This window comes from Eschrichtius robustus, chromosome 3 (assembly GCF_028021215.1).
Source record: "Eschrichtius robustus isolate mEscRob2 chromosome 3, mEscRob2.pri, whole genome shotgun sequence".
Taxonomy (NCBI): domain Eukaryota; kingdom Metazoa; phylum Chordata; class Mammalia; order Artiodactyla; family Eschrichtiidae; genus Eschrichtius; species Eschrichtius robustus.
This window is the reverse complement of record NC_090826.1, coordinates 16,584,591-16,608,533: the sequence shown is the minus strand read 5'-3', so window position 1 is coordinate 16,608,533 and position 23,943 is coordinate 16,584,591. Positions and strand designations below refer to the sequence as shown.

Here is a 23,943-nt window from a genome sequence, read left to right as displayed (position 1 = left end):
GGACGGACCTAGAGACTTATACAGAGTGAAATAAGTCAGAAAGAGAATAACAAATAATTGTATATTAACACATATATGTGGAATCTGAAAAAATTGGTATAGACGATCTTATTTACAAAGCAGAAATAGAGACAGACCACAGACGTAGAGAACAAACGTATGGATACCAAGGGGGAAGGGGGGGTGGTGGGATAAATTGGGAGATTGGGATTGACATATATATACTATTGATACTATGTACAAAATAGATAACTAATGAGAACCTACTGTATAGCACAGGGAACTCTACCCAGTGCTCTCTGGTGACCTAAATGAGAAGAAAATCCACAGAAGAGGGGATATATATATATATATATATATATATATATATATATATAGCTGATTCACTTTGCTGTACAGTATAAATTAACACAATATTGTAAAGCAACTATAGTCCAATTAAAAAAATAATTAAAAAAAAAGAAAAATGTATTTGGAGGGAATCCTTCTTATGACAGAAGGATTCTTAAAGGTGAAACACTTTTTGTTCTGAGAAGTGAAACTGAGTTGAACCAGAACAGGAGAAGGTAATTCCATTGAGTATCAGGTTATTTGGCCTCTCCGACTCTCTCAAAAAAGATTAGTAATTCATATTTTATCCACTTGTTTTCAGTTCCTTTAAATAAGCACTGAACTGTGCTTTAGTTAACAATGTTATGTGATTAAAAAGAAAAAAAAACCCAACCCTTATTTGTTTTTCTTATTGGAAGCACTTCTTCCTGTGTCTGAACATGTATAACATTAGTAGTCTATGAAGAGAACTGGGTTATTGCGATCAGAGGCACGCTCCTAGTTGCGAGAATGGTTTTTGAATGCTCTTTTAGGCACTTAAATTATTTTTGCTTTGAGAAAAGAGATTGTTCACTGTGCTTTAGGAGCTGGTAACTAAGTCTGATGCTTATTAGCCCTTAACTAAGAAAAATGGAGCTTGCTGACAAAAAATAGGTGGTTTTATAGGCCTGTGAAACCCGACAGCATGTTCAGCAATGTAAACAATGGCAGCTGTCTTATGCTGGCTTGTCTGTTGTTCGAAGTGTAATGAAACTGCTTCTCACAAATGGCTTCACCTGCTGACTCATCTTCCAGTCCCTAAACAACCATAGTATCCAGCATTATTTAATGCTGGGATTGAGAAGAAAAAGAATCCAACTCTTAGAATCTGAGGGTAGGAATGGATCATGGAAATCCTTTAACTCAGCCCCTTCTCAGATGGCCTCGAAAGAAAGGTCATTGTGGTGGATGCCATATTTTGATAGTTATAAGAATTAGTGGTACTACTATTCAGAGAGCCATTAGAATCTTCTTGAATGATTGAGGGCTCTTTTCTGTATAGAAATCCTTGAGATGTACTTTTTAGCTTTCCTACAAAAATAATACATTCTGAAAGTGGTCGTAAGTCACTGGTACAGGGGCAGCACACATTTAACGCCTGCTGTATACTGTAGGAGGAATGTGGGAAGAAGTAAAATGAAAGATGGGCGTTGTTCCTGAAAAACTTCCAATTTAACTAGAAAATAGATATGAGAAAAGAGTGGGAAACATTTAGGAGTCAATTTATTAATGAGTGTATAAGCTGATTTACCTGATACATTGTGAAAGAGGCTTGTGTAAATTTATGTGAGCTCTTAGAGCAGTGGATGCAAAAAAATCTCTTGCAGAAGTGAAAACTTCCCAATTATATTTTAATTCTATAGATTGGAAATTACATTCCAAGAAATTGAGGCAAAATTTCCACAGAAAACACAGCAAAAACCGTTGACTTAAAATAGTGGTTCTCAGGGATTTTTTTGTTGTTTTTTTTTTAATTCTCAAGAGTCCTGTACATTATTAAATATTATTGAGGATCTCAGAGAGCTTTTCTTATGTGGGCTGTAGCTGTTGATATTTATATTAGATATTAAAATGAAAAAATTAAAAATATTCACTTAATTAAGAACAAGACAAACCCACTCTAGATTAACTTAAATAATTGAAAAATAACTTTTTCAGAACAAAAATTAGTGTGAAGAGTGGCGTTTTATATTTTTGCAAATCTCTTTAATTTCTAGCTTAAAAGAATGTAACTGGATTCTCATATCTGCTTCTGCATTCATTCTGCTATACAGTGTTTTGTTTGAAGAAAATCTGGTCTCAGATCAGATTTGGGAAGGAGACTGGGAGGGAGAGGAGTATTTTAATGTCTTTCTCAGATAATTGTGGATATTCTTTATTATTATATGAAAACTTGACAATGGTAGTTTCTTTTCTTTCTTTCTTTCTTTTAAACCTAACTTTCTGACAATGGTAGTTTCTTAAAGGTTAGTTTCAATTTGGAACCTGAAACCATGTCCATGAACTTATTTGTTTATTTGGTTGCGTTGGGTCTTCGTTGCTGCACGCGGGCTTTCTCTAGTTTGTCGAGCGGGAGCTACTCTTCATTGCAGTGCACGGGCTTCTCATCGCGGCGGTTTCTCATGTTGCCGAGCTCGGGCTTTAGGCACATGGGCTTCAGTAGTTGTGGCTCGCGGGCTCTAGAGCGCAGGCTCAGTAGTTGTGGCGCACAGGCTTAGTTGCTCCGCGGCATGTGGGATCTTCCTGGGCCAGGGATTGAACCCTACATTGGCAGGTGGATAGTGTCCCTTGCATTGGCAGGCGGATTCTTAACCACTGCGCCACCAGGGAAGTCCCTCCATGAACTTCTCATGCACTTAAATCTGTTGGTTTGTATGGTACTTTGAATGGATCTTTTACCCATGCATGATTTTGTAGCATCATGCATTGATCATTTGGAAGATAATAGTTTTCAAATGTTGATAGATTTCATTATACAGTATTTGGGAAGTTTTTGAGCTCTTGGTGGTCGATACCAACTCAGCTGTGACTTATGAAGTCTGGAAGGATAATTGAAATTGCATTAGTAACCAGTCTTTGGGTTGGAGGGAAATGGATTTCATTTTCATGAAGAAGCTCCATGTTGATGACCCTGAAAATGGGGCATTTTATTGTTCTTGTGCTTTTTCCTAGTGTTAACAGGTTTGATTATTCATTTAAGGGATGCAGAACTGGAAATAGTTGGCCTTTTCAAATAAAGTTGTTAACCTGGAGGAATTTCTCTGATGGAATGTGCAGGTGTACTTTTGAACATGGCTGCTCTAAGTGCTTGGTTCCCTGTCAGTTATAGGTCTGGGAGTCTAGAACCTCTTCTAAACCTTTTAATTTCCTCATCCTCCAATTGAAGATGGATCTCAGCAGTGTCCATTTAGAGTCCTGGATCAGTTTTACCTCACGGAATTACTTTCAGTTCTTCCCCAGGCTCTGCCACTGTTTTCTTTTCTTTTAGCTTAGTCTCTTTCACTAAACAGGTATCTAGGGTGAGACAGAGACTAAAATGAATTTCTTTTCCAAGTGGGATGAATGAGATGGTTTTACCTAGGATTTTGCTTCTTGTGTCCCTTGGTGATGTAACAGAAATTGGACTGTTGTTATAATAAACTTTGTTAAGGTTCTGAGGTCAACATATATCCAAGGATTACTTTGAAATCAGGCTTGGTTTTTTGTTTTTGTTTTATATAATATCATCTGCTTTTACAGAATTGTACTTTGGAAGTCAGTGTTTAAATAAAATTCTGATTGTTGTCATGTCATCATTTATAATAGCAAACCTTTTGAAACATTCTAAGGCCTAGTAATAGAGTTCTGGGCAAATTCTGGGCTCAATATCCATTGAAATACCATGTAACCCTTAAAAATGTTGCAAAACACTTAACTGACATAAAAATGTCCACTTTGGGACTTCCCTGGTGGTCCAGTGGCTAAGACTTCGTGCTCCCAAAGCTGGGGGCCCGGGTTCGATCCCTGGTCAGGGAACTAGATCCCACATGCCGCAACTAAGAGTTCACATGCTGAAACTAAAAAGATCCTGCATGCCACACCTAAAAAAAATGGTCCTGTATGCCGCAACGAAGATCCCACGTGCCACAACTTAGACCCGATGCAGCCAAATAAATAAATAAATACTAAGAAAAAGTCCACATTTATTCTATGGAAGCCAGTTAAAAGTAGCATGTGTGATCAAATTTTATCTTAAAAAATATATAGAAAAAGTGCTTGCTTATACAACAGTGTTCATAGGGGCTATTTCTGGTTGCTGGTGAGATTGGGTGATTTTCATTTTCTTTCTGTGCTAAGTCTTTTTTTTTTTTAATTTCTGAGATATACATTTTAAAGTAATAACTAGAATTATGACTTATAACATACCAGAACATATAAGATTTTTAGAAATTTCATGTAATGTCTGAAACATTTATATTAACGTATTTCCATACAAATAACCCAAAGAAAGTTTAGTATTGTTTTTGTTTGTTTGTTTGTTTGTTTGTACTGCAGGTTCTTATCAGTCATCAATTTTATACACATCAGTGTGTACGTGTCAATCCCAATCGCCCAATTCATCACACCACCATCCCCACCCCACTGCAGTTTTCCCCCCTTGGTTTCCATACGTTTGTTCTCTACATCTGTGTCTCAACTTCTGCCCAGCAAACCGGTTCATCTGTACCATTTTTCTAGGTTCCACATACATGCGTTAATATACGATATTTGTTTTTCTCTTTCTGACTTACTTCACTCTGTATGACAGTCTCTAGATCCAGCCACGTCTCAACAAATGACTCAATTTCGTTCCTTTTTATGGCTGAGTAATATTCCATTGTATATATGTACCACAACTTCTTTATCCATTCGTCTGTCGATGGGCATTTAGGTTGCTTCCATGACCTGGCTATTGTAAATAGTGCTACAGTGAACATTGGGGTGCCTGTGTCTTTTTGAACTATGGTTTTCTCTGGGTATATGCCCAGTAGTGGGATAGCTGGATCATATGGTAAATCTAATTTTAGTTTTTTAAGGAACCTCCATACTGTTCTCCATAGTGGCTGTATCAATTTACATTCCCACCAACAGTGCAAGAGGGTTCCCTTTTCTCCACACCCTCTCCAGCATTTGTTGCTTGTAGATTTTCTGATGATGCCCATTCTAACTGGTGTGAGGTGATACCTCATTGTAGTTTTGATTTGCATTTCTCTGATAATTAGTGACGTTGAGCATCTTTTCATGTGCTTCTTGGCCATCTGTATGTCTTCTTTGGAGAAATGTCTATTTGCTCCTCTGCCCGTTTTTGGATTGGGTTGTTTGTTTCTTTAATATTGAGCTGAATGAGCTGTTTATATATTTTGGAGATTAATCCTTTGTCCGTTGATTCATTTGCAAATATTTTCTCCCATTCTGAGGGTTGTCTTTTCGTCTTGTTTATGGTTTCCTTTGCTGTGCAAAAGCTTTGAAGTTTCATTAGGTCCCATTTGTTTATTTTTGTTTTTATTTCCATTACTCTAGGAGGTGGATCAAAAAAGATCCTGCTGTGATTTATGTCAAAGAGTGTTCTTCCTATGTTTTCCTCTAAGAGTTTTATAGTGTCCAGTCTTAACATTTAGGTCTCAAATCCATTTTGAGTTTATTTTTGTGTATGGTGTGAGGGAGTATTCTAATTTCATTCTTTTACATGTAGCTGTCCAGTTTTCTCAGCACCACTTATTGAAGAGACTGTCTTTTCTCCATTGTATATCTTTGCCTCATTTGTCATAGATTAGTTGACCATAGGTGCGTGGGTTTATCTCTGGGCTTTCTCTCTTGTTCCATTGATCTATGTTTCTGTTTTTGTGCCAGTACCATATTGTCTTGATTACTGTAGCTTTGTAGTATAGTCTGAAGTCAGGGAGTCTGATTCCTCCAGCTCCGTTTTTTTCCCTCAAGACTGCTTTGGCTATTCGGGGTCTTTTGTGTCTCCATACAAATTTTAAGATGATTTGTTCTAGTTCCGTAAAAAATGCTGTTGGTAATTTGATAGGGATTGCATTGACTCTGTAGATTGCTTTGGGTAGTATAGTCATTTTCACAATATTGATTCTTCCAATCCAAGAACATGGTCTATCTCTCCATCTATTGGTATCATCTTTAATTTCTTTCATCAGTGTCTTATAGTTTTGTGCATACAGGTCTTTTGTCTCCCTAGGTAGGTTTTATTCTTTTTGTTGCAATGGTAAATGGGAGTGTTTCCATAATTTCTCTTTCAGCTTTTTCATCATTAGTGTGTAGGAATGCAAGAGATTTCTGTGCATTAATTTTGTATCCTGCAACTTTACCAAATTCATTGATTAGCTCTAGTAGTTTTCTGGTGGCATTTTTAGGATTCTCTATGTATAGTATCATGTCATCTGCAAACAGTGACAGTTTTACTTCTTCTTTTCCAATTTGTATTCCTTTTATTTCTTTTTCTTCTCTGATTGCCGTGACTAGGACTTCCAAAACTATGTTGAATAATAGTGGCGAGAGTGGACATCCTTGTCTCGTTCCTGATCTTAGAGGAAATGCTTTCAGTTTTTCATCGTTGAGAATGATGTTTGCTGTGGGTTTGTCATATATGGCCTTTATTATGTTGAGGTAGGTTCCCTCTATGCCCACTTTCTGTAGAGTTTTTATCATAAATGGGTGTTGAATTTTGTCAAAAGCCTTTTCTGCATCTATTGAGATGATCATATGGTTTTTCTTCTTCAATTTGTTAATAGGGTGTATCACATTGATTGATTTGCGTATATTGAAGAATCCTTGCATCCCTGGGATAAATCCCACTTGATCGTGGTGTATGATCCTTTTAATGTGTTGTTGGATTCTGTTTGCTAGTATTTTGTTGAGGATTTTTGCATCTCTATTCATCAGTGATATTGGTCTGTAATTTTCTTTTTTTGTAGTATCTTTGTCTGGTTTTGGTATCAGGGTGATGGTGGCCTCATAGAATGAGTTTGGGAGTGTTCCTTCCTCTGCAAATTTTTGGAAGAGTTTGAGAAGGATCGGTGTTAGCTGTTCTCTAAATGTTTGATAGAATTCACCTGTGAAGCCATCTGGTCCTGGACTTTTGTTTGTTGGAAGGTTTTTAATCACAGTTTCAATTTCATTACTTGTGATTGGTCTGTTCATATTTTTTGTTTCTTCCTGGTTCAGTCTTGGAAGGTTATACCTTTCTAAGAACTTGTCCATTTCTTCCAGGTTGTCCATTTTATTGGCATAGAGTTGCTTGTAGTAGTCTCTTAGGATGCTTTGTATTTCTGCGGTGTCTGTTGTAACTTCTCCTTTTTCATTTCTGATTTTATTGATGTGAGTCCTCTCCCTCTTTTTCTTGATGAGTCTGGCTAATGGCTTATCAATTTTGTTTATCTTCTCAGAGAACCAGCTTTTAGTTTTATTGATCTTTGCTATTGTTTTCTTTGTTTCTATTTCATTTATTTCTGCTCTGATCTTTATGATTTCTTTCCTTCCGCTAACTTTGGGTTTTGTTTGTTCTTCTTTCTCTAGTTCCTTTAGGTGTAAGGTTAGATTGTTTACTTGAGATTTTTCTTGTTTCTTGTGGTAGGCTTGTACAGCTATAAACTTCCCTCTTAGAACTGCTTTTGCTGCATCCCATAGGTTTTGGATTGTCGTGTTTTCATTGTCATTTGTCTCTAGGTATTTTTTGATTTCCTCTTTGATTTCTTCAGTGATCTCTTGGTTATTTAGTAACGTATTGTTTATGTGCTAAGTCATTTTTGTTTACATTAACCACATATCACTTTTTTTTAAAAAAATTTATTTATTTATTTATTTATTTATTTTTGGCTGCATTGGGTCTTCGTTGCTGTGCACAGGCTTTCTCTAGTTGCGGCGTGCGGGGGCTACTCTTTGTTGCAGTGCGTGGGCTTTCTCATTGCGCTCGCTTCTCTTGTCGCAGAGCACGGACTCTAGGCACACGGGCTTCAGTAGTTGTGGCTTGTGGGCTCAGTAGTTGTGGCTCATGGGCTCTAAAGCGCAGGCTCTGTGGTTGTGGCGCACGGGCTTAGTTGCTCCGTGGCATGTGGGATCTTCCCGGACCAGGGCTCGAACCTGTGTCCCCTGCATTGGCAGGCAGATTCTTAACCACTGCTCTGCCAGGGAAGCCCCCACATATCACTTTTATAATCAGAAAAGTAAAGCAATTTCCACTTTGAAAAATGAAACTAAGCTAAAATGTGACTCCTTGCAAGTTTCTCACTAAGCAAAGACAGGTTAAATTACATTCATTATTTTAAGAGTGAAGAGGATTTAAAATACATTTGTAGTTTTTTAACAGGGAGTCAAGGGAGAGAGGGAGCGTTTTTTTGTTAATTATTAGTTAAGTAAAAACTTATGAATTGTGTTCCCCATGCATTCTGATTAAATTGATCTTTACCGTAATAGTAATGCTTATGCCGATCTTCCCAAATTTGTTTTCATGATACCAAGAGAAGCTGCTTAAATTACTTTGAAAGAGGCATCATTAAAAAAAAAAAAAAAGCCTTACTTTAAATGATGTGGCAGATTAGTGCAACATTTTTTATGATACATCTTATTTGTTACAGAGTTTCCTTTTTAAAGTCCTTTGCCATCTTGTCCTTGCTGTCCTGGCTTTCATCTGGGGCTACAGCAGGGCTGAGCCAAACATGGCTGCTGCTGCAGCATGGGCGGACGTAGTATAGGATTCAGCTGCTGTGGTTCCTGTGATGAAGCAGGAGGAGAAGCCTGGAGAGCGTGCTCTAGGTCAGGATTCTCTTAAAGCTTGTTGCCAGGAGAATTGGACTTTTCTCGTGGAGGAGATACTACATTTCAGATTCTGCTGTTGAGAGGGAATGCCACTGTGTATTGGGATTTATAGCCTTAGCAGGGGAACCACCCATTCTCTGCAGAAGTGAGAAATCTTAGCATATGCTGTCATTTGCCAGGCAGGATTGGCCATTTTTAGAAAGCAGCAAGGCTTACCTGTCTGTTTCAGTTGATGACAGAGAAGTGTCCAGAATGACAGTGATTTCTGGCTTGGTGGGTAAACTTACTAAATGGGTAGCATTTCTCTCAGGGGCAGACTGGGTGGCATAGAGTAGAGGATTAAAATGGTCTGTCCCCATGTGCAGCTTGTGTGAGGATTACTGTATCACATCAAAAGTAAACCTAAAACGCTGGGTAAGAGATGGGGAGTGGTTTGAGTGGAGACTTGAAGTTGCTGTTCGTGCTGCTTAGGCTGCTCCCTAGAGTGAATGCACTGCCATTTGGATGGGGCGTATTTGTGCCTGAGTTTCTGTCCTTTCTGCCTGTGACTGGAGATGGGCATGATGTAGGATATGCTGCTTGACAACCAGTAAGATATGATATATCTGGATGGGTAGTAACAAACTGCTTCATTCATTTCTCTGTTTAATATGATGAAGAGAAAAGGCTTTTAAAAAAGAAAAAAGCTCCCTGCCACAGAAAAGCCATATGTGATCATTGTAAAAATCACAGGGAAAAAAGAAAAAAAATCACTTGTAACTTTACCACCCATTGATAACTATTGTTAGCATTTTGATATATTTCCTTGGAGGAGTTTTTAAATATATATATGTTTATGTATACATGTGTTGGCATATGTGTTTATGTACATATACTCATGTGCATAGCTGCAAATCATACTGTGAATATTATTTTTTCTATTTTAACATATTGATACATTCCCATTTCAATAAAAAATTTGAGAAGACTTCCTTAATGGTTTTATAACATTTCTGTATATGGCTGTACCACAGTATACTTAAAGCACATTGCTTATCACTGGATTATTCAGTTAACAATTTTGTTATTAAAAGAAATGCTGAGACTAACATCTTTGTGTATAATGTTTTTCAATATTTCAGATATTTGTTCAATAAAGTAAAAATTACTGGATCAGCAGGTGTGAACATTAGGATAATTGATGCATATTGCTCTATTTTTACCAGCATTAAATATTCTTTTAACTTTTGTTAATTTGATAGGTGAAAATTATATACAGTTTTAATTTGCATCCTTAGATTACTTATAAGATTTAGTTGTTTTCTCCCATGTTTATTAGCTTTTATTTACTGTTTTGAAAATTATCTGTTTATATGCTAGTTTCATGTCTTTATTCAGATCTTAGTTTAGTTTCAAAACAGTCAAGTAATGCATGTGTATTATAAAGAATACAGATTATATTGATTTATACCTTTATATTATATATTTAAAAATAATTAAAAACCTTTTTCACTTCCACTTCCATTATTAGCAGCTATAACAGTTGACAGTTCAGCATCTCTCTTCTTACAGATCTTTTTGTATGCATTTACAAATTGAGAGAAAGAGGAAGGGGAAAAGGGAAGAGTGTCAGGGAGTGGGAGAGAGGTGGAGGTTTTTAGAGGATGGCCTCTGGAGCTGGACTCTGTGATTTGTATCCTAACTGCTGGAAGTGTGAAGTGTGATCTTGGAGGATTTCGAATCCCATAGACGATAGTCCCAGCTCCCATGGTTTAGTGGCTGTGTACCTTGGGAAAAACGATTTAACCTTTTTGTGTCCCAGTGTCCTCATGTAAAAGGGTTAATTATAGACTCTAGTGCCTAAGGTTGTTGTGAGGATTAAATTAGTTATACCTATAAGGTACTTAAAATGGTACCTGGCACTTTGTGTTATATAGTAGTAAACAGCTATTACTATTATATTACTTGTGTAACAAGATTATAAGTGGGATTATACTGCACATGCTTAGCGATTGCTTTTTCATGTATTGTATAAATCTTTCCCATGTTGATACATGTAGATTATTCTATAGTTGTACCATAATTCATTTAACTCTTTCCTATTTATGGATATATGTATAGTTTCTAGGCTTTTTTGTGTGTGTTAAAATGTATAGTGCATATCCTTATACCTATGTGCGAGTATTTTAGTAGGATGGAGTCCTATAAATAGAATTGCTGAATTGAAGAGTATGTAAATAAACATTTGGCGATTACTTTTTTAATATCTAAGAATTTTTGTTTTCTCTCCTTTTCTGTGTGTAGCAGATGCGTCTTATTTTATGATTGGAATAGTATCTTATATCCTTTCATAGGTACTAATTGGAAATTAAAAAAATCTTTTTCTGTTCCCTGCGCCATCTCACTCCCTCCAGGGTTGGTTCTGTTTATTCATCTTGGTTCTTTACTTTCTTAATGTCTGGTGATTATTTAGTTTCCATTCGTGTTTATGAATGGAAGATGAGGTAGATTAGTAGAGTTGACAGATGGATTTCCTGCAGGTGGGTAACAGGCCTCAAAGGTTGTCTTTAAGTGTTGTGGGTGGCGCCTGACACCAAGGACATTTTACTGAATTTGTGCCTTTATTTGCTCTTGGAATAAATTTTTTAAAGGACCCTATTACTAATAAAAGTAGACTGATTTCTGTTAAGTCACGTTAACAAGTTGGTAGTATAGTCAGCGTTTTATATATTTGCATATTGTCTGTGTTTTGTGGAGTTTCTCATGTACAGTATTTTCCAGATACATTTCAGTTATGATTTTGGACTCATATCTTCTCACAGTTGGAGACTGTGAAGTGGAAATCCTAAAATATCTTTTTTAAAAAAATAAATATATTTATTTAATTTTATTTTTGACTGCCTTGGGTCTTCCTGCTCGCGGACTTTTCTCTAGTTGGGGCAAGCAGGGGCTAACTCTTTGTTGCTCTGTGTGGGCTTCTCATTGCGGTGGCTTCTCTTGTTGCAGAGCACGGGCTCTAGGCGTGCGAGCTTCAGTAGTTGTGGTGCATGGGCTCAGTAGTTGTGGGTCGCAGGCTGTAGAGCGCAGGCTCAGTAGTTGTGGTGCAAGGGCTTAGTTGCTCCGTGGCATGTGGGATCTTCCTGGGCCAGGGATTGAACCCTGCATTGGCAGGTGGATTCTTAACTACTGCGCCACCAAGGAAGTCTGCTAACAACTTTTTTGCTCTTAATTCCTTAGCTGAAGAGCTTAGTTGAAGCTTCAAAGCGTTCATAAAACAAGGAAGTAATTAACCATCTTTCAGTCCTAACCCTGAATATGTCTGCTTTTTTTCAGATCCCATTTTGTGCAGTTTGTTGATTGGTCTTGTTTTCAAATGGTCATCTTCACTGTCATCCGTTGCTAAAAACTGCTTTCTCTTATTTTTATCTTTTTATAACCTGCCTCATAAATAATTCTGCCCAAGCTATTGGAACCTTGAATTTTAGTGAAATGAAGAACATTTTATTGTTCCTTCTCTTCTCTTATATTAGTTTATTCCCATCTTTGCAATTTGAAAATCAATTTGTTAACTGTTTTGTCATTGTGTTGGTTATCCACAGATGTCTAGAAAACATTTTATTTTCCTGACAAAGACATATTGTGATACACTCTTGATGAGAGAAGTCAGTGTAAAACAAATTGGGAGGATGTGTTTAAGAATGTGAGAAGTATTAATTTTTTCAGTCATTGAAAACTAAAGTTAGTTAATATTTTCATTAGACTTGATTGACCCAAGTAAGTAATCTTTTACTTTTTTTTTAATTGAAGAAAATGCCAACTTAATTAGCATAATTTTAAGGATGTGTTAAAGCTAGGATAGTAGTTCTCGATTTAGGCTGCTCATTGGAATAATTTTTGCAACTTAAAAAATATACAGACATCTTCTGAATCATATTTTGGAGTTGAAGTTTTAGATATATAATTAAAGTTAAGACTCCTAGCCTAGAAAATTGAAATGGTCAATTGTGAGTTAATTAGGTCTTACGTATTATATAAATGACATTAAATTAGCTTAATTATTTGGATTGTACCTTTTCTGAGAGCTTTGAGTACTAGCATGTTGCTTGTTGTTGGATTTGAAGTCTCTTCTTTGTTAAGATTCTTGATTTTTAATGATCAAGAAGTGAATGATTCCTTTACTTCTCAGTAGACAAGTCCTTTAAGTTTCATTTGTAGATTCATACTGAAATAGGATTTGGCAGATGACTAGAGGAAGATGTTCATATCTTTTGAAATAGGTTGGTTCTGAGACCTGGTAAAAAGTTAAAGGGCAAAACAGGCATTTTGCACCTGACATCCTCTTAGAACTTAAAATATTTTATTACCAGTATCCGATTGGTCATATTGACAAACTAATGGACACTGACAGCCTTTATCTGTTTTCTTTCCTGTTATGAAGCGCTGTGCGGCTTGCGGGATCTCAGTTCCCCAGTCAGGGATTGAACCTGGGCCACGGCAGTGAAAGCCTGGAATCCTAACCATTAGGCCACCCGGGAACTCCGTGAAGTGAACTTTCTTAATCCAGCAAAGTTTATTGTGTGCAACGCATAGTCCTGCCCCTGTTGTTATTGAGGATTATTGGGATTACCGTAAACCTGCCTAGAATTTTTATTTATTTATTTAAAAATATTTATTTATTTATTTATTTATTTTTGGCTGTGTTGGGTCTTCGTTGCTGCGTGGGCTTTCTCTAGTTGCGGCGAGCGGGGGTTACTCTTCGTTGTGGTGCCCGGGCTTCTCATCGTGGTGGCTTCTCTTGTTGCGGAGCATGGGCTCTAGGTGCGTGGACTTCAGTAGTTGTGGCACGTGGGCTTAGTTACTCCGCGGCATGTGGGATCTTCCTGGACCAGGGATCGAACCCATGTCCCCTGCATTGGCAGGCGGATTCTCAACCTAATGGAGCAGATATAAAAGCTTTCTTATAACTTTAGGTGTAAGAAATTAGGTGTAAGAAATTAGATATATAAAATTCCTACAAAGGAGAGATTCGTGCCCTTTGAAAAACAAAATTCAGTGTTTATTTAAGAATACGAGGGGGCTTCCCTGGTGGTGCAGTGGTTAAGAATCCGCCTGCCAGTGCAGGGGACATGGGTTCGAGCCCTGGTCCGGGAGGATCCCACATGCCACGGAGCAGCTAAGCCCGTGTGCCACGGGTACGGAGCCTGTGCTCTAGAGCCCACGAGCCATAACTACTGAACCCGCGTGCCACAACTACTGAGGCCCGCGCGCCTAGAGCCCGTGCTCTGCAATAAGAGAAGCCACTGCCTACGCACCTCAATGAAGAGTAGCCCCTGTTCACTGCAACTAGAGAAAGCCCGTGCGCAGCAACGAAGACCCAACGCAGCCAAAAATAAATAAATTAAATAATAAATAAAAAAAAAAAAAAAAAAAAAGAATACGAGGCTGAGGACACTCCAAGCGACATAAGTATTATGTCAAAAAAATATATTTGTCAGTCTTTCTCTGTTTTAATAACATCTTTGGATTTATTGCCTTGAATTTGCTTTTGCTCATAGTGAAGTAATAAGAGAACTTAAAATTACTTTCTTCTGTATTTTTATTTATAGGTCATGGAAATGAAAATCAGTTAAGAAGCAGAAACACTCTTACTGTGGTTTTCATTCAGATAACATTTTCAGAGTGACAGAAGTGATTTCATTTTTGAGAAGCAAATTATTTCTCTCCCCTTAGTTCACTTTCATTGTTTATACTCTTAACTTGTCATTGGAATTATGTTTCCATTGAAAATAACTAGTAAATATTCTACTTTCAGTTTTAGCTGCCTGTATTTGTGGCTTAATTGAAATCTATTCTGACTAGTAGGAATAAATAGATTCTGACTATGAGAATAAATAATTTATGTGATTATATTATGGAAAGAAAAAGTAAACTGCCAGTGAAAGCATTTAAATAATATATTAGGGTTTGTAAGGGGAAACTTAGGGTCTCTTACACAAGACAGAACTTTGGTTGAGAGTTTCTCGACCTTTTACTATTACTTATCATTCCCTTTTAAGTATAGACTATTTTGATATTTTGGATAATATGCCATAATTCTGTAAAAAAAATAGAAGTTTCTGGCTTTCTGTGCACTCTGCTTTTTGTTTTCCCTTACCTGTTTGGTCTGCTTCTAACATCTCTTCTTTTCTGTAGGTTATTTTACTTCTGTGTGCTCAGTCTCTTTCTCTGTAAAATTGGTTAACTAGACTAAACTAATTCCAAAATCCTTTTTGACCTTTTTATTAGCCTATGATTAGGGTAAAAATAATCTCATATATTCTTTTTTTCACCTTCCTAGAGTATGGGCAGCAGCCCTTTTTGTTACTAAGGGCTTTCTTTTAGGCACAACAGGGAAATATGTGGGAGAAGGGGGTTAGTTGATAATGAAACTTTAGCAATAAAGAATTATCAGAAAAGTTTGAAACATAGTTGATATTAGAGATAGTCTTGCAGAAGAACTCCTTTCCTTTGGTTGTATTGTTTACTATTGGAATTTGATGCACATTTAAAACATTTTTCTTTCTACCTTTTCTCTCTTAGAATAATAATCCTGTTAGGAAATGCCTCCAGAATCAAGGGACACTCCAGGCAGTGTCCAATAGAACTTTCTGTGATGTTGAAAACATTCTGTGTCTACACTGTCCAATATGGCAGCCACTAACCATATGTAGCAACGAGCACTTGAAAGGTGGCAAGTGTGACTGAGGAACTAAATTTTAAAATTTCATTTAATTTTAATTAAGTTTATATTTAAATAGCTACATGTGGCTAGAGGCTGCCACATTGGACAGCATAGCTCCATATTATCCATTCAACCAGCAGATTTTTTTTGAGCACTCAGAGATACACCCAGCATTGTGTTAGGTGCCAGAGATATTAGGGTCCTGCAGTGTGGTGAGGGAGAGATGATTAAAGAGATAAGTGTAATATGTGTGATAGTTGCTGTATTAAAGAAAGGCACAGGGTTCTCTAGGACCATAGATACTGGTTCTTACCTAATCCAGGCTGAGGGTGGGTCACTTTGGGGGTGCTCTTATTCATTGAGGTGCACGGGCTTCTCATTGTGGTGGCTTCTCTCGTTGCGGAGCACGGGCTCTAGGCATGCAGGCTTCAGTAGTTGTGGCTTGTGGGCTCTAGAGCACAGGCTCAGTAGTTGTGGTGCACGGGCTTAGTTGCTCTGTGGCATGTGGGATCTTCCCAGACCAGGGCTCGAACCCATGTCCCCTGCATTGGCAGGCGGATTCTTAACCACTGGAACGCCAGGGAGGTCCAAAGTGGTTACCTTTATTTTTTTATTTTTTATTTTTTTTCTCTTTTATTTTTTGTTTATTTACTTTTAACATCTTTGTTGGAGTGTAATTGCTTTACAATGTTGTGTTAGTTTCTGCTGTATAACAAAGTGAATCAAAAAATATGGAACGCTTCACGAATTTGTGTGTAATCCTTGCGCCAGGGCCATGCTAATCTTCTCTGCGTTGTTCCAATTTTAGTATATGTGCTGCCGAAGTGAGCACTCAAAGTGGTTACTCTTAAGTGGGTGCAGTTTAGGCAGTTTTTCAAAGGCCACGTCTTGCCCTCAAATAACATTTTGTTTGTGTTATAAAGTACTGGCAAGGAGGCTGTCTTGGTTCTGTGATTCCTGGAATATATATTATGGACATCCTTGGGGTCAAATTTCCTGGGCTTTGGGACTTTTACATATGAATATTGAGTGGAAGAGTAATAGTTCTTTAGCTTCTTTAGTACTGATCTTTATTTAAGTTCTTCTAGAGATGAGGGAATGCCTAGTCATGTCTTAGGGCCCTGGATGTCATTTGTAGTCTCTCTGGGTCCATTTATAGTCTCTTTGGTTTGATCTATTTAGAACCTTCTCAGCCACGTAAGTCTCCTTGGCTTGGGGAAGGAGGACCTTTGGAATTCTCTCTTTGCTCTTACGCTGGTCCTTCAGGTGACTCTTGAGGAACTCAGGTCAGTGTGAGTCATGTACCTAATGAATTAATTTTCATGGCCTCTCTAGATACTAAAGAGCAAGAGCTTTGACTTTTAGCCCCAGAGGTCAGATTCTGTAAGAATGCACTTACACGTAATTTAAATGAATTGAGCGCTCATAAGTAAATGCCTTGTTTTTAGGATGTTTTGAAGTTTACTTCTCTGTAATTATAAAAAGAGCTTGGGTTTTGATGCTGTGGTATGGTTTTGATGAACTGTGGTATACTGGGCTATTTCTAGTGTAATTCAGTGTAATAGGAGGAGGAACAATTTTACTGAATATTAATTAATCTAGAAAAGTAACGTTTGTGGTTTCAGTTTGTTGGGTTAATGAGTGTCATTGTCAGACCATAAACACATGCCCTAGGTAATTAGAATTCTGACAACATAGATCCTTTCTTTCTTCATGTTTGATTTTTAAAAAGATTGAATTTAGATATGGTTATAGGTTACTTTAGCTAATATTTTTGAAATTTCAATCTAAGATTCAGATTTAGCTAATCCTTACTGAATACTTTTGAAGTGCATTATGTATTCAGTTTTAATTTTTTTTATGGATTATTTGTTGGGTGGAAATATGTAAACCAGCTGTGTAATTTTAGATTTTCTAGTAACCATGTTACAAAGTGAAAACAGATAAAATCAATTTTAATAACATACTTACCCAGTATATCCAAAATATTATCATTTCAAGATGATATCATTATAAAAATTATTAGTGAGATACTGTATTTTACATTCTTTCTTTGTACCTAAGTCTTTGCACTCCAGTGTATATTATACACCTATAGCACATCCACCTTGTGGTAGCTGTATTTCAAGTGCTCTATAGCCCCATGTGGCTTAGAGGTTACCTAGTGAATAATGCAGTTCTGTAGTATATAGAAAGGTTAAAATACTGCTTTCCTGTCTGCTTTCAGAGAAGACCGGGACTAGCAGAACTGGGGGCAAGGGAAAGGATAAAGAGGAGGAGCTATATGGCAGAGAGTACCAATCAATAGGGTGATACTTCACACCTCTTTCCAGCTGGGTTAGTTGCTCTACTACCAGCTATAGATAAATTTATTATTTATTTTCTTTACTGAACTAAATGCTTAAGGCAGGAATCATGTTTTTTGTTTCTATTTCTCTCGGGTCCGTTAGTGCTAGGCACAAAGTAGACACTAATAAATAATGTTTACTAGAAGTCTATACTGAGAACAGGAAGCTTTAAACACTGCCTCTGAAGATTTTTGGCATGATTTATTGCATTTCTGGGAGCTAGACATGTTTTTCACCTATGTTAGTTATACATGTATCCATTCCCAAGGTTATTCCGCAAATTAGGAGTGGAAGGAAATGTATACACTGTCAGGAATAAGTACACATGTGAAGACCTACAGTTTGTAAATACTGACATACAATGTCATATTTTTTGCATTTTTGTACTTTAGCGGATGCCACTAATAATAACTAACATTTGATGAACATGTGGACTGTTCATTTTTTGTCCCACTTCGTTTTCATAATACTACTGTGGATAGGTAGGTGGGATTGACCTCACTGTAAAAATGATGAAAATGGGTTATACTGTCTTTTGTCACAAAAGGCATTTACTTGTCATGGTTGGAGTTAGTGTGTAAGTTTAGTGTATGTGGTGGGATATAGTTCTTCTTCTAGAAACTGCAGTAATAGTATGGTAATGATTATTTACATTTGTGTTCAGGGAGATAAAGAGTGACATCTGGTTTGAAAACTTAAAAGATGTATTTTGAAATACTGCAGATACTATACAGAAAGAAGTGCACTGTAGTATAGCAAACCCAAGTATCCATCAACCAGCTTCACAAACAAAACATTATCAGTATATTTAAAGACCTCAGCATGTACCCCTCCTTTATCACTTGATTCTTTCATTAGAGGTAACTGTTATCCTGAATTTGGGATTTATTAGTGCAGTGTATTTCTTTTATATTTACTACATACTTATATTTGAGTTTTCTAAATCTTTTTAGTTTTAATTCAGTTGTGGAAGAAATCAGAATTATTAAATCTAAATTGTTTTGTGTGTAATTTTTCATCCTGTGAGGATTTTCTGAACTTACTTCCAACTTTGTATTTCTGTATAGAGTTATTAAGTCATTTTGACTGAGAAGTTGCAAGGTTTTGTTTGAAAGAGCTAATCTAAGTATTATTAGCCAACATTTTGAGCAATTAAGATTTTGGGGGACTTCCCTGCTGGTCCAGTGGTTAGAACTCCAAGCTTCCACTGCAGGCTGCACGGGTTTGATCCCTGGTCAGGGAAGTAAGATCCTGCATGCTGTGGGGAGCGGCCAAAAAGCAAAAGATTTTTGTCTCCTAAAGGGTAGGGACAAGACCATTTCAAATTATTTTGCACAGTGAAGTATAATTCTTACGTGAGGTTTTTATTAAATATGGTCTGTTCACTGCTAATAGGCATAAGCATTGAAGAAGCAAGTGACATTAAAATACACAGTGGAAATCTAGGAATACAATTTAAGGACTAGGGATAATGCATATGATGATAGTGATCTCTTTTTTTTTTTTTTTTTTTTTTTTTTTCATTTTGCTGCGCGGCATGTGGGATCTAATTCCGCCACCAGGGGTCGAACCTGTGCCCCCTGCATTGGGAGTGTGCAGTCTTAACCACTGGACCGCCAGGAAAGTCCCGACAGTGATCTTTAAGGATCTAAATTCTGATATCTGTACTTCCTTATCCATAAATGGCAGTAGGAGTACTTACGTTATTTGGATAATGGGGAGGACTAGAGTATATAAAGCCCCTTAAACCATCCTGGGTGCTTTATTATCAGCATATCAGATATTTTTCAAACCTTAGTACTTATGGCCTTTGGGTTTAAAGAGCTGCCTGGAAACCTAGTTTGTTATTAGCCTCTTTTTTAATTGTTGGAGAAGATGGTGATGAGTGGAATATGTAAGCTATAAGCTGCTCCTTTTTGATTTTTATTACTCTGAAAGGTAGGGCTATGGTAGAAGGTAGGACTGTGTTTACTTGATTGCTCTGCATTCACTTTCCTGTAACTAGCAGTGATACTCCATACCGGTATGGTATAGGCACCAACTATGAAGAAAGAAAGGGTTTGTACTTGACTTCAGCCCTGTCTCTAAAGTGCAGTATTATTTAACTATGGTACATTGTCATTTTTGTGTAATAGGATTTTTTTTCCATCTGAAACAAAAATAATAACTGTTCATAATGGAAAATATGAAGCTTTAGATGTTGTGAAGAAAAAAATAATCAAACATAATTCTACTATTCAGAGAGAACCTTTTTTTTTTCATTCAGCATTTTTCCCTAGGTTTGTTTCATTCTCTTTTAATTGTTTCAGTTCCTCCATAGTATTCTAAACCATAGACTGGATGAGAGGTATCAGGGTTAACAGGAAGGGCTTTTAATTAATTAATTAATTAATTAAATAAATTTTTGGCTGCATTGTGTCTTCGTTGCTGCATGTCGGCTTTTCTCTAGTTGTGGCGAGTGGGGGCTACTCTTTGTTGTGGTGCATGGAGTTATTGCTGTGGCTTCTCTTGTTGCGGAGCATGGGCTCTAGGCACACGGGCTTCAGTAGTTGTGGCACGCGGGCTCAGTAGTTGTGGCACATGGGCTTAGTTGCTCTGCGGCATGTGGGATCTTCCTGGACCAGGGCTTGAACCTATGTCTCCTGCATTGGCAGGCTGATACTTAACCACTGCGCCACCAGGGAAGCCCAGGAAGGGCTTTTAGAAGTGTGTTTAGGAGATGATAAACTTTCATTTGAATGTTAAGGAAAATATCTGAGTATTATGGAAAATAACCTCTCAATTTTTTAACATCATTTCAAGGGCAAAGACACTTTTTACCATGTTTATTGCATTTCAAGTAAAAGTATCTAGCAGTATTTATCTTCAGTTTGGCATGGAGAACATTGTTTAGGTTGATAGTGATCTTTGCCTTCATGATGAAAAATAATTTTCCTGCATATAGAATTCTGGGTTGACAAATTTTTTCTTTTACAGCATTGAAGTAGTGAAAAACATTGTCTTCTTGCTTGCATAGTTTCTGATAAGATCTACGGTAATTCTTATCTTTGTTCTTGATTATGTATGTAGTATTTTTTACCCCCTCTGGTTGCCTTCAAGCTGTTTGATGCGGCTAGGCAGGTATGTGTTGTTGTTTTATTTTATCCTGCTTGGGATTTCTTTAAGCTTCTTGAATCTGTTTGGTATCTTTTATTATTTCTGGAAAATTCTTGGCCTTTATCTTTTAAAGTATTTCTTCTGCCTTAGTCTCCTTTTTCCTTCTGAGACCTCATTTACGTGTATTTATCTTTTCAAGTATTTCTTCTGCCTTAGTCTCCTTTTTCCTTCTGAGACCTCATTTACGTGTATGTTAGACCATTTGATAGTCCCTCAACATTGGACCTTCTGTTTTTCTCCCTGTGTTTCAGTTTTGATAATTTCTATTGATGTCTTCATCTATTTTCCAAGTTTATTGATTCTTTCATCAGCTGAGTCCAGTCTGCTGCTGAATCTGTAGAAGGAATTCTTTATCTCTGACATTGTATTTTTTATTTCTAGCATTTACATTTAACGTATAGAAAAATTTTCATCTCTTTGCTGATGTTATCTAATCTGTTCATGTACGTTGTCCACCTTTTTCACTAAGTCCTTTAACATATTAATCACAATTTAAAAAAATATCCTTCTCTGATAGTTCTAGCATCTGGATCATCCCCAAGTCTACTTGTATTGGTTGCTTTTTTTCTTGACCATAGGCTGTTTTCTTTTTTTGTGTGTCTCATAATTTTTGCTTAGGTGTTGGGCATGGTGTATAGAACAACAGTTGAGACTGAGGTAAATTGTATTTATGTTTGGAAATGGGTACACCCCACTTCTGTTGGGCTGTCAGTGTGTGGTGTTAAGCCAAACTAGTCATGAATTGAACTAGTTTGGAGTTTCATTGTCGTTATCATTACTTTCAGTGCACCGCAGTCTTCATAGTCTTGTAGTGGTGGCTACTGTTACCCCTGGTGGTAGAATGCTGTTGCTTGCTCCTTGGTGTTATGATTATGTTGGAGGCAGTTATCTCAGTTCAGCTTCAGTCTTTTGCAGACCCTGTTCATCTGGGCCTTATAAATAGGACTTTGTCATTGTTCCCTCTCCTCCTTGTGGCAGCCACTGTTTGCCTTGTGTTTGTACTTATTCTTGGATAGGGTTTCCTGCCCCTCTCCCAGCATTAGGAGGCTCCTGGATGGTGTATTTGTGTGGGATCCTAGGCACAAGATGGTTACTTACCCCTCCCCACAGGGATAGAGGGATTTGCTTATCTCTTTATCTCAGCAACAACAGATGTTTGCCAGTGTCCTAGGACAGAAAGGGTTTACTGCCCCTACTCCAGTGGCCTAACACCTTTGCTTCATAGGAGAAAAGGATATGGGGAATCAAGTGCGGCTATGTTCCTGTTCCCAGCAGTGACTGGTCACCTCCTGAATTCCTGTGCCATTGAGTGGGACTCTCTCTGGTCTTCTGCCATGAAACCAATCTTTTTCATGAGCACCCTTTGGAGGCCAGTGGAGAAGAGCTTGCAAGTGAGTGCAGACTCCTGTTGTGGATAGGGCACCCAGTTGGGAAATTGGCGTGCTAGCCTATACCTTTTAGGAATTCAGTAAGTATTTAGCAGATCTTTTTATTCACTGTATTATGATTACCCCTTTCTCTTCTCATCTACCGTATATGTTCTTTATTGGAGGGTCTTGTTCCTCTTTGGAATTCAGGTTATTTGGTTGCCTTGCAACTTCAGCAGTCTGATGGGATCAAGAAAGGTTGTGGTGTTTCAGGTAATCTGGTCTTGTCTTCTTTTAGAGAGGGTGCCATGTTTTTGTAGTTTTCTGTATCTTAAGCAGAAACAGAAATTTAATAGTAATCTGTAGAGTTAATTAATCTGTGCTAAACTTCATTCAAAGAAGGATTCAAAGTGGTTTACAAAAATACTTGACATAATAATAGATGATAAAATTAGGTAAAGATGGCCTTAGCAATATCTTTAGATCTGTCTTCTCAGGCAAGGGAAACAAAAGCAAAAATGAACAAATGGCGTTACATCAAACTAAAAAGCTTCTGCACAGCAAAGGAAATCATCAGTAAGATGAAAAGACAACCTACGGAATGGGAGAAGATATTTGCAAATGCTATATCTGATAAGGGGTTAATATCTAACATATATAAAGAACTCATACAACTCAACAACAACAACATGATTAAAAAATGGGCAGAGGAGTTGAATAGACATTTTTCCAAAGAAGACGTACAGATGGCCAACAGGCACAGGAAAAGATGTTCAACATTGCTGATTATTAGGGAACTGCAAGTCAAAACCACTATGAAATATCACCTCACACCTGCCAGAATGGTTATTATCAAAAAAACAAGTGGGACTTCCCTGGTGGCTCAGTGGTTAAGAATCTGCCTGCCAATGCAGGGGACACGGGTTCGAGCCCTGGTCTGGGAAGATCCCACATGCCATGGAGCAACTAAGCCCGTGCACCACAACTTCTGAGCCTGCGCTCTAGAGCCCATGAGCCACAACTGCTGAAGCCCACGTGCCACAACTACTGAAGCCTGTGCGCCTAGAGCCCGTGCTCCACAACAAGAGACGCCACTGCAGTGAGAAGCCTGTGCACTGCAACGAAGAGTAGCCCCTGCTCGCCGCAACTAGAGAAAGCCCACATGCAGCAATGAAGACCCAACACAGCCAAAAATAAAGATAGATAAAAAAAACAAGCAATAACAAGTGTTGGCAAGGATGTGGAGAAAAGGGAACCCTTATACACTGTTGGTGGGAGTGTAAATTTGTACAGCCACTATGGAAGGCAGTATTGGACATTCCTCAGAAAAGCTAAGTATAGAACTACCATGTGATCCAGCTGTCCCACTTCTGGGTATTTATCCAAAGAATGCAAAAACACTTTGAAAAGATATATGCACCCCTGTGTTCATTGCAGCACTATTTACAATAGCCAAGCTATGAAAACCACCTAAGCACCCATCAGTGGATGAATAGATAAAGAAGATGTGGTGTATAGACACACACACACACACACACACACACACACACACACACACACACACACACACACACACACACACACACACACACACAGAGTGGAATACTACTCAGCCTTAAAAAGGTGAAATCTTGCCATTTGTGACAACATTGATGGACCTTGAGGGTATCATGCTAAGTGAAATAAGTCAGACAAAGAGGAATATTGTGTG

General features: G+C 37.6%; 1 protein-coding gene and 1 non-coding gene across 12 annotated transcripts in view; one reads left to right on the top strand and one right to left on the bottom strand.

Annotated features, from left to right (window-relative positions):
- EIF4G3 (eukaryotic translation initiation factor 4 gamma 3) overlaps window positions 1-23,943 on the top strand; it is a 389,134-nt gene that overhangs the window by 20,002 nt on the left and 345,189 nt on the right. The window lies entirely within an intron of this gene.
- Window positions 16,087-16,193, bottom strand: LOC137763120 (U6 spliceosomal RNA). The gene has a single exon (XR_011073686.1). It is a non-coding gene; the product is annotated as a U6 spliceosomal RNA (small nuclear RNA).